The following is a 9575-nucleotide window of genomic DNA, read 5'->3' on the forward strand; positions in this document are numbered from 1 at the left end:
CTGCACCCTCTCTAACGCGATCACATCCTTCCTGTAGTGTGGCGACCAGAACTGCACACAATATTCCAGCTGTGGCCTAACCAGTGTTTTATACAGCTCCATCATAACCTCCTTGCTCTTATATTCAATGCCTCGGCTAATGAAGGCAAGTATCCCATATGCCTTTTTTACCACCTTATCCACCTGTTCCGCCGCCTTCAGGGATCTGTGTACTTGCACACCCAGATCCCTCTGACCCTCCGTCTTGCCTAGGGTCTTTCCATTCATTGTGTATTCCTTTGCCTTGTTAGTCCCCCCAAAGTGCATCACCTCGCACTTTTCCGGGTTAAATTCCATTTGCCACTGTTCCGCCCATCTGACCAACCCATCTATATCATCCTGCAGACTGAGGCTACCCTTCTCGCTATTTACCACCCTACCAATTTTTGTATCATCCGCGAACTTACTGATCATACCCTTTACATTCATATCCAAGTCATTAATGTAGACCACAAACAGCAAGGGACCCAGCACCGATCCTTGTGGTACCCCACTGGCCACAGGCTTCCAGTCACAAAAACAACCTTCGACCATCACCTTCTGCCACTAAGCCAGTTTTGTATCCAATGTGCCAAGGCACCCTGGATTCCATGGGCTCTTACCTTCTTGACCAGTCTCCTGTGCGGGACTTTATCGAAGGCCTTACTGAAATCCATGTATACCACATCCACTGCGTTACCCTCATCCACACACCTAGTCACCCCCTCAAAAAATTCAATCAAATTAGTCAGACATGATCTTCCCTTGACAAAGCCATGTTGACTATCCCTGATTAATCCTTGCCTCTCCAAGTGGAGACAAATTTTGTCCCTCAGGATTTTTTCCAATAATTTTCCTACCACTGATGTTAGGCTCACTGGCCTGTAGTTCCCCGGTTTTTCCCTACTACCCTTCTTGAATAATGGTACTACATTAGCGGTTCTCCAGTCCTCTGGCACATCCCCTGTGGCCAGAGAGGTCCTGAATATATGTGTTAGAGCCCCCGCAATCTCCTCCTTTGCCTCACACAGCAGCCTGGGATACATTTCATCCGGGCCTGGGGATTTATCCATTTTTAGGCCAGCTAAAACCGCCAATACCTCCTCCCTCTCGATGTTAATATGTTCGAGCATATCACAGTCCCCCCGCCCTATTTCTATGTCTACATCGTCCTTCTCCATAGTGAAAACAGATGCAAAAAATTCATTTAGAACCCCTCCTACATCTTCCGGCTCCACACACAGATTGCCACTTTTGTCCCTAATGGGCCCTATTTTTTCCCTAGTTATCCTCTTACCCTTAATATACTTATAAAACATCTTCGGATTTTCCTTTATTTTGCTTGCCAGTGTTATTTCATGGCCCCTCCTTGATCTAATTTCTTTTTTAAGTATCCCCCTGCACTTTTTGTACTCCTCTAGGGCTTCTCTAGGGCTTCCTCCGTCTTTAGCCTTTTGTATCTACCAAAAGCCCTCCTTTTTTTCCTAATCCATTCTCGTATATCCCCTCGTATCCTTATCTTTTTGTCTTAAGGAGAGCTGAACTGATACCGCATACCTGGTATCTTATGACAAGGTCACTCAATTATATCATACTGAACTATCATTTAACATCATTTGAAACCTTACAGATACCAGATACTGCTTAACTATCTCACTACTTGGTCCTGAGTTTTTCTTTTAATTTTAGCTTTCCTAAACAAGTGCTTTAAAACGTTAACATCCCTGATACCTTGGTAGCTTCAGCAGTTGAATATATGACTCAAAGTCAGGGTCCACCAGTTCACATTGCTGATTGACTGCCCTGAAAAGGATCAATTTTGTAAATTCTTCATTGGTCCCCTCGGTTGAACCATTCTCTTGATTTTGAAGGCAGAGATGTAGAAAAGGTTGGTCTTGCCATAACAGAAGTATACCTCCAATTGATCAGTTGTAAAACTACATTTGTAAAGAATTCTGTTAGCTGAAGGAAGGAGTGTAGTGACGGGAGGCACCAGGGAAGAAGAGGGGGGAGAATATTTTTTAAAAATTGTGTCTTATTTTGTTTTGTGTTAAAATCTGCATTGACCTCAGTTGTGTGATTAACGGAAATCAGTAACACTTCCCAAAATAAAGAGCTGCTGCTGCAAAAAGGAAAATATTTTGTTCCTGACACATTCAGATGGAAAGTTCATTGAATTAAATTATAAAGCAATCTATTTATTGCTTTATGTGGGGATTTTGACCGGCAGCAACTTTTAAAACTGTGGGTTGGACTGCATTTATAGGCAAACATCAGATTCTGAGGCAATTATCCAACACGGCAAACAATATTTTACAAGGAATTTGTATTCTTTCTAATGCTTATTTTAATTTGATATGCTGGGATTTTTCACATGTTGCATATTTACATATGCACACTTTCACCTGCCTCTAATTGTTTGCATGTAAGGTACGCTGGTTTATAACGGGCACCATGGGATTCGAGCCCATTTTTCAATGTAACATAATGTGTGTTATGTGTGAAAAATTACAGTAATCAGTCTCTCTTTTCTGCCAGCTCACTCTAGTGTCTTCAAAAGCCTATTTGGCCAAAAGATCACGTAGTTTCTATACCTGTGCATAAAGAACTTACCAGGGCAGTCGTCAAGCTTGTAGAGAATGATTTTTGTCAATTATTGAAGTTTTTTTAAATGTAGAGTAATCGCTGACATTACCATCCAGAGTGGATGTATTATAGGATGCCAGCCAGTCAGAATGGCCTCCTGAAATAGGAGCAGCCAGCTGGGGAAAACATGAGGAGGAACTCTTAAATGAGACGAAGTTGCATAGAGAGTGACGCAGACATTATTGTGCTATGTCATCGAAGCAGCAAAGTTGACCGTCTGAGAGGGATGGAAAGGTGAGCAGTTTGTTTTTAGTTTAGAACTGCGCAGGCCATCACCAATAGGTAATATTCAACCATATCTGTACAGCAATTGCGGTGGAGGGGATCCAATCAAAACTGGCTGAAAATGACTTACCATGCCCCAGCCTGCCATCACCGTGTCTGAACCTGCCACAAAGGTTGTGTTTTTAATCAAGGATTTCTAGCTTGCCAGACAAGCATTCCTGGCTATTTCCCTTTAACAAAAACAGCGTCTGATATTACAACTGAAAGTATATCTCCTGGAAGTGCACAAATGTCAGAGCTTCCACAGCCCTGGCTCTGACCTGAGCGCCCATAGGGTGATGGGAATGATGTTCCCAAAGCATGTACAATAATTATCTGTAGCTCCCAAACTTGTCTGTCTGCAACTTATCACCTTCTCTGCTGTTAAGGCGTCCAGTCTGCATGTTCAACCAATGTTGGGGACAGGACCAAGGCTTTTGAATGAAACTGCCCCCAGTGACTGCTAATCCAGTATTGACTTGTGTAGTGGGTTTTCTCTCCCATCTTGCATTATCCTATTTTACTAATGTGTTTACTAAAATAAAAAGAAATTTGATTTCGATAAAGCAGCCAATGCAGGGTGCTAGCCAACCCTGAAAACCACAGCTACTGAATCTCATTTTGGAAAGTGATTTAATATACCAAAAAGATCTGTCTTTTATAGTATTAGTTGAGTTGTGTGACATTTAAGAGCAACAAACTAAGTCCCAACACTTGACGCCTTCAGTCCTGTGTGCCGTACTTGGTTTATGTTTGTATTAAGTATCATTTGGCGATTATTTCAGGTAACTGAGTTCCAAACAGCTCCGCTAACCAAAGTTGATTTCATCAGAGAATTCCCTCTGCCCTGACATGTGGAATTTTCTTTCCTAGCTCCACAGAAAACTGAAACTTCTTCCTTTATTAATTCCTTGTTCGAGCTGCAGCAAGACATTTTGCAGTGCTTTACCGACCTTGTGCTTGAGATTGAATTCCCACTCTGTTCTGGTGCACTGTCGTCCTGTACCTTTTTATATTGTATTAAACTGAAAAGGACTGTACTTGAAGAAAACCACTTTAATGATGCCTGTGCTTTTAAAATCGCTGGTCAGTCTGAACATGAAATTGTATGCAGTAGTTTCTTTTCACTTACTTTACTTATATAAAGAAGCTGTGAAAATCCTTTAAACCTTTACCTGGCATGTCCACAGTACTTTGCAATCGGCCCTGTTGAAATGATTATTTTGATGTAAAGCGATGGGTAGGGAGCAAAAGAGATCCTCTTTATTCAGCTGCAACATCCAAATAATCGCTGATCTGGTCCATGTGATTTGATTGTCAGCGTTTGAGATAAAGAAAAGTCCAGTCAGTACCAGACGGATGCCAAATCGGCTGAGCTTTTATTTCTAGTCTAACATCCCTCGTGCTATCCCATAGAACAATGTATTATCAAAGGAGATGTGTACGAATATCCTTCCATCCCATTTGATTGCCATTCTGTCCTGTCACAGTACAGAAAAAGTATATGCTTTTATTAAATCGTATGTACAAGGTCTTGCATCTGGCATGTTTTTCTTGTGCCAGGGACTCTCGCACTTTATTTTTTCCTCCAAGTTGCCCTATTTAATGCACCGATTGAACCAAATTACTGTATTTTGTGCGCGTTGTAAGCGTAAGTATATCGTCATAATGCAGTTTCTCTGACAAAATCCAAATTATATCTTTCAATTTTCCTCTGTCTTCACATGTCTATACAATGCAAAGATGTTGCCAGTCCAGTGATTATTTTTCATTAAACCTGTATGTCTATGCCAATGAAAGGGTTAATGGTTTTTTCATGGGTTTTTACTGCACTTTGTAATGCATTCAGTAATATGTCCGTTCAAATCTTTATTATTGTAAGAAAATGTGTTTACAAGAATAAATGCTTTGTTTTAATAAGTGTCGGCCTTTTAACACCACTTATTGAGCTGCAGTCAAACCTATTAGCCATAGGTGTAATAAAACTAAGGTTGAAGCATGTTGCAAAGCTGGAACACACTAAAGAACTAAGCTGATGGCTCGAGTAGTTTGTCAGACTCCTGCATCTGTCAGTGCACTCAGTCTTGCGTGTTATTGGTTTAAGTGTAAATTTGCATTAAACATCTTGCATTTCTAACATAGAAAAAGTCCTAAGGCTCTTCCTGGGAGAAGGAAGAAGAAAACCCAAAAGCCAAGGAGGAAAAGATTGGGAAAGGTGACCAAAAGGTTGGTTGAAAAGATGGGTTTTGAGAAGGTTTTTAAAGGCTGAGAAAGAAGTGGAGCGGCGGAGGGATTTAGGGGGGAGAGGTAGTGATTAGGGCCAAGGCAGACTCTTCAGCGGCCACCAATGGTGGGAAAAGGGAGGGGGCATGCACAAAAGGCCAGAGTTGGAAGACCGAAAGGTGTGGAAGGGAATTAAGACTTTAAGGGGGAAAAATTTGGTTGGTTGCGCCACCCATTAGCGCCTAAAGAGGTTGAGAAGTGGGGCGCTAACCAACTAGCGCCCGGGCGCAGCGAACCCTGCACCTCTTCCCAAATTGAGCAGACATTTAGCGCCGGCGCTAAACCGTAGTGCCCGCTCACCGGCGCACGCAGATCATGACGTCATTCCAGAGTGCAACGCCCTTGGGGCGCCCCGGTCCGGAAATTCAGTGGCGCCCCCTGCCTTACCGCCTGGCGCTAGCAACGACTGGTTGAGGGGACCGTTATGCTGTCTGAAAGGGACTAGGAGAGTGCCATTTAAAGGGAAACACCTCCTGCCTTTTTTTGAAGGTGACATTTTTGCACCACACATTGTGAGAGAGACAGACTTCTGGAGAGATTCCACGCTGTGTGAAGGAGTTTTGCAGGTTGGTTTTGATTTGCCCTTGTATCGATTTAGAAGAGACTGTGGGGGTCTGCACTCTGAGATCTTTCCCTGGTTCTCTCCATTGTTCTTTCCAGCAGATTAGACGTACGGGTCTCTCCAGGCTGAGATTCAGGCCGAGATTCAAGGCTGCAATGAGCAGGATGTGGATGGAGAGCAAGGCAAGATCAACCCTCCCCTTTAAGAAAAAAACAGAAAATGCAGGAGAAGCTCAGCAGGTCAAGCAGCATCTGTGAAGAGAGAAACAGATTTAACGTTTCAGGTCGATGACCATTCGTCAGAACTCCCCTTTAAGAATTGGATGGTGCCAGTGTGTCTGTGTTCCATTGCTGACTGAAATCATATGAGCTTCGCCAGCACTGTGAGGTAGCGCCTCGCTCCGCTGGGTTAGCGCCTTAAGACTGTCGTGCAGCGCCTGATTTAGCGCTGCAATCACCCTCAGGGGCGCAGGTACCCAATTTCGCAGGAGGTGGCAATAATTTGCGCCTGGCGTTAAACTTTGCGCACCGCCAATACTAGCGCCCCAAACGGGGCGATACCGAATTTCGCCCCCTAAAGGTCTTTAAAATTATGAAAAATTTTGATAGAGTGGATACAGAGAGGATGTTTCCACTTGTGGGGAAGAGCAAAACTAGAGGCCATCAATATAAGATAGTCACCAAGAAATCCAATAGGGAATTCAGAAGAAACTTTACCCAGAGAGTGGTGAGAATGTGGAACTTGCACCCACAGAGTGGTTGAAGCAAATAGTATAGATGCATTTAAGGGGAGGCTGGACAAGCATATGAGGGAGAAGGAAATAAAGGGTTATGCTGATAGATTTAAATGAGGAAAGACAGGAGGAGGCTCGTGTGGAGCATAAACGCCGGCATGGACTGGTGGGGCCGAATGGCCTGTTTCTGTGCCGTATATCCTATGTAATGTAAAAGACGTTGCAGAGATAGGATGGGCAAGATCATGGAGGGCAATAGAGTCAATAGCAAAGGATTACCATTTATGATGGTGGTTGAAAATAATGGCTTTGGTCTTTCCAGTTTTCAGTTGGAGGGCATTGTGACTCAGCCATGACCATATTGGATAAGGGACAGGCAGTGGTAGACAGGTGGAGCTTGGTATAATCAGCATACGTATGGAAGCTGACTCAATGCCTGTGGATTAGAGAGAGCAGTATGTAGAGGAGAAGGCCAAATATTAGAATCTTAGGGAATCCAGAGGTGAGATTACAAGGGAGGAAAGGGAAGCCACCAGTTGGAGATGGTCTGGCTAGGTTTAGACAGATGGGAGTCAAAACAGTCTCACATGGAAGATGTCCGAGGAGGATGGGACGGTCAATCATGTCGAATGTTGCAGAGGTTGAGGTGGACAAGGAGGTATAACTCATCACAGTCATAGAGAATCTAATTCATGGCTTATGTGGTTTTGATGCTGTAAGAAGGACAGAAGCCAGACTGGAGGGATTCAGATGGAGTTTTAGGCACCAACATGTTAATAGGTGGGGTGGTAGTTGGAGATGTCAGATGGGTTGAAGATGGTCTTTTACGGAGTGGATCTTAATGGAAGGGTTTGAAAGGGAAAGGGCAGGTGCTGGAGGAAAGTGCTCAGAATTAAGTATATACTGAAGAAGCTATAATGTCATCCAATATTAAGAGCTGTTCTTTTTCTCGGGAATTTTGATCAAATTTGTCACTAAAGACCAATTGCATAGATTTAATGAATAAAAAATAGACAAGGGTCTAGACATGTATAATACATAAAATTGTTTATAATGCAATATTTTGTTTTATGTCACCTGCATTGTTCATAATTGACATTTTATGTGAAACTGGTGTAGTTTTGTATATATATAGTTTATATTTACACTAATATTTTTGTTATAGTCATGCAGTAATGATACTGATATACTCTTCACTAGGTGCCAGTTTGAGTGTCAAGGATAGTGGTGAAGAACTGCTGGCACTTGTTCCCCAGTTTCCTTAAGAGTTGCAAGTGCTGGATCTGCCCATACCTGACCTCAGCCCCTCATGCAGTCAGGACCCGCTGTGCTGGTCAGTGGCAGAAGCAGCAGAGAGTCAAAGTAAGCAGGGGCTGCAAACAAGATCTAGTGCAAGGCACAAAAGAGAGACCTGGACCTGACTCCCGGAGTGCTAGTGAAGTATCCCTGGGAACAAGAGGTGGAGCAGAAGGCGTCATTCTGAGGAGCGAGTCCAGAAAAACTAGAAGAGTTGAGCTTCAATGAAGGCCAGCATTGCCAAACATTTAATCAAGAAAAAAAGGAAGATAATGCTGCTCTTCTTGTCCAAATACCATGGGATACAAGTTAAAAATTAGGAGTAAAAGTAGAGTGGGACTTTCTTTGTACACAAAAGACAATGGACGTGTGGACTAAGTTATCAGTGAAGGCCATTACAGCAGCACCAGGTGTATCTAAAAATGAGGTGCCAAACTGGGGAAGCTGCAACACAGAACTACATGCATGCTAAACAGCGGAAGCAGCATGCTATAGACAGAGCTAAGCAATCCCACAACCAACAGATCAGATCAAAACTCTGCAGTCCTGCCACATTCAGTCATGAATGGTTAATTAAACAACTAATGGGAGGAGGAGGCTCCATGAATATCCCCATCCTCAATGATGGCAGAGCCCAGCATGCAAGTGAAAAAGACAAGGCTGAAGCTTTTACAACTATCGTCAGCCAAAAGGGCTGAGTAGATGATCCATCTCAGCCTCCTCCTGAGGTCCCCACCATCACAGAAGCCAATCTTCAGCCAATTCGATTCATGCCACGTGATATCAAGAAAAGGCTGAGCGCACTGGATACAGCAAAGGCTACGGGCCCCGACAACATCCCAGCTGTCGTGCTGAAGACTTGTGCTCCAGAACTAGCCACACCTCTAGCCAAGCTGTTCCAGTACAGCTACAACACTGGCACCTACCCAACAATTTGGACAACAGCCCAGGTATGTCCTGTCCACAAAAAGCAGGACAAATGAAATCCAGCCAATTGCCACTCAATCATCAGCAAAGTGATGGAAGGTGTCGTCAACAGTGCTATCAAGCGGCACTTACTCACCAATAACCTGCTCATCAGTGCTCAGTTTGGATTCAGCCAGGACCACTTGGCTCCAGACCTTATTACAGCCTTGGTCCAAACTTGGACAAAAGAGCTGAATTCCAGAGGTGAGGCGAGAGTGACTGCCCTTGACATCAAGGCAGCATTTGACCGAGTGTGGCATCAAGGGGCCCTAGTAAAATTGAAGTCAACGGGAATCCAGGGGAAAACTCTCCACTGGCTGGATTCATACCTAGCACAAAGGAAGATGGTTGTGGTTGTTGGAGGTCAATCAGCTCAGCCCCAGGACATCGCTGCAGGAGTTCCTCAGGGCAGTGTCCCAGGCCCAACCATCTTCAGCTGCTTCATCAATGACTTTCCCTCCATCATACGGTCAGAAGTGGGGATGTTCGCTGATGACTGCACAATGTTCAGCGCCATTCACAACAACTCAGATAATGAAGTAGTCCATGCCCACATGCAGCAAGACCTGGACGACATTCAGGCTTGGGCTGATAAGTGGCAAGTAACATTCGCGCCACGCAAGTGCCAGGCAATGACTATCTCCAACAAGCGAGAGTCTAACCACCGCCCCTTGATAGTCATTGGCATTACCATCGCCGAATCCCCCACCATCAACATCCTGGGGGTTACCATTGACCAGAAACTTAACTGCACCATCCACATAATTACTGTGGCTACAACAGTAGGTCGGAGGCTGGGTATTTTGT

The sequence above is a fragment of the Somniosus microcephalus genome, chromosome 1 (assembly GCF_052327205.1).
Source record: "Somniosus microcephalus isolate GS21.2 chromosome 1, FLI_Smic_1.0, whole genome shotgun sequence".
Classification (NCBI taxonomy): domain Eukaryota; kingdom Metazoa; phylum Chordata; class Chondrichthyes; order Squaliformes; family Somniosidae; genus Somniosus; species Somniosus microcephalus.